The sequence below is a fragment of the Temnothorax curvispinosus genome, unplaced genomic scaffold (genome assembly GCF_003070985.1).
Source record: "Temnothorax curvispinosus isolate PA1 unplaced genomic scaffold, ASM307098v1 QBEX01015669.1, whole genome shotgun sequence".
In the NCBI taxonomy this organism is placed as follows: domain Eukaryota; kingdom Metazoa; phylum Arthropoda; class Insecta; order Hymenoptera; family Formicidae; genus Temnothorax; species Temnothorax curvispinosus.
This window is the reverse complement of record NW_020225449.1, coordinates 42,828-43,150: the sequence shown is the minus strand read 5'-3', so window position 1 is coordinate 43,150 and position 323 is coordinate 42,828.

Sequence of the window (323 nt, the reverse complement as noted above, 5' to 3'; positions counted from 1 at the left end):
GCAGCTATATTATTTATTAATTTAATCGTTAATTAATCGCCCTAACATCCATTTCAACCGATCTAGATTAATCATAATCTCGGATCTAACTTACTTTTCATCTTTTTCTAGTTCTAAGAATTAGAAAAGAATAAAAAGTAAGTTAAATCGAGATTAAAGTCAATCAATTCTGCACTGCTAAAAAGAGTGGACATAAAACAGTCAAAATGGCGACAAAAACTTTTCACGCTCGCGCGCGCTCGATCATTTCGCCCGGATGTCGGGCCGCCGCGAGCCGCGAGAGGTCGCCGATGTACCGCGCGAGTGTTTCGCGGCGCGCGGCA